The 797-nt window shown below is 38.0% G+C and overlaps 1 long non-coding RNA gene across 1 annotated transcript; it reads left to right on the plus strand.

The window, feature by feature from the left end:
- Window positions 1-688, plus strand: LOC106322078. Its single transcript, XR_001266216.1, has 3 exons — window positions 1-86; window positions 168-268; window positions 419-688. It is a non-coding gene; the product is annotated as an uncharacterized LOC106322078 (long non-coding RNA).
- The last annotated feature ends 109 nt before the right edge of the window (window positions 689-797 follow it).

The raw sequence follows: 797 nt of genomic DNA on the forward strand, positions 1-797 counted from the left end.
TTTGTGTCTAACAGGGTGGTGATTTGATCAAGTGGGACAAGGCAAGGATCGGGTTCTACGTTGGAATCGATATAGCTGAAGGGTCGGTATGTGTTCTCTGTATCCTATATTTTTCTTGCTCTTTATGTATCTCTCTATATATGATGTAACGCTTTTATGCGTGACAGATTGAAGATTGTCGAACGCGTTATAATGGTGATGCAGACCAGCACCAACGTCGTAAGAAGTTCAGCTTTCCTCCCGTTTATTATGTGGGGATTGTTTTGAGGTATAAGCTCCTTGAGTAGTAGTTTAAACACACACAAATTCTTGACATGATACTATTAGATGCACATGATGTAACAGTCAACTAAAAAGTTTAATTTCTTCTGTCGATTTGTCAATCTTGAGAGTGGAAACTGCATTTCAATGGTTGCAGGTAGAACTAGACAAGATTATCGAAGATGATGCCCCTATTGTTATCTGCAGTTACCAGGTTTTAAATGTTTCATTTAGCTGTTTCTGCTCAAGATAACATGGTTGGTCACAGTAGGTTGTTCCAAATTAGTTATTACAGACTGATAGATATGTTGAAGTTTGTTTTATTCGAGTAGCGTTTGGTGGAATGAGGTGAATGGTATAGTTAAAGATACTAAAGTATTGTTTAAATTGTAGTTTGCTATGCAATACTAGTGGACTACTGAGGCACGTGCACGACGGGCTTTGGCAATGTCTAAGCTCTTCTTCTGAGGTGTCTTTATCAGAACAATGCCTGACGCCAATGTTATCATTAAATAACTCCGACAAGGTTTTTTTTT

Source organism: Brassica oleracea, unplaced genomic scaffold, assembly GCF_000695525.1.
Source record: "Brassica oleracea var. oleracea cultivar TO1000 unplaced genomic scaffold, BOL UnpScaffold05968, whole genome shotgun sequence".
Lineage (NCBI taxonomy): Eukaryota > Viridiplantae > Streptophyta > Magnoliopsida > Brassicales > Brassicaceae > Brassica > Brassica oleracea.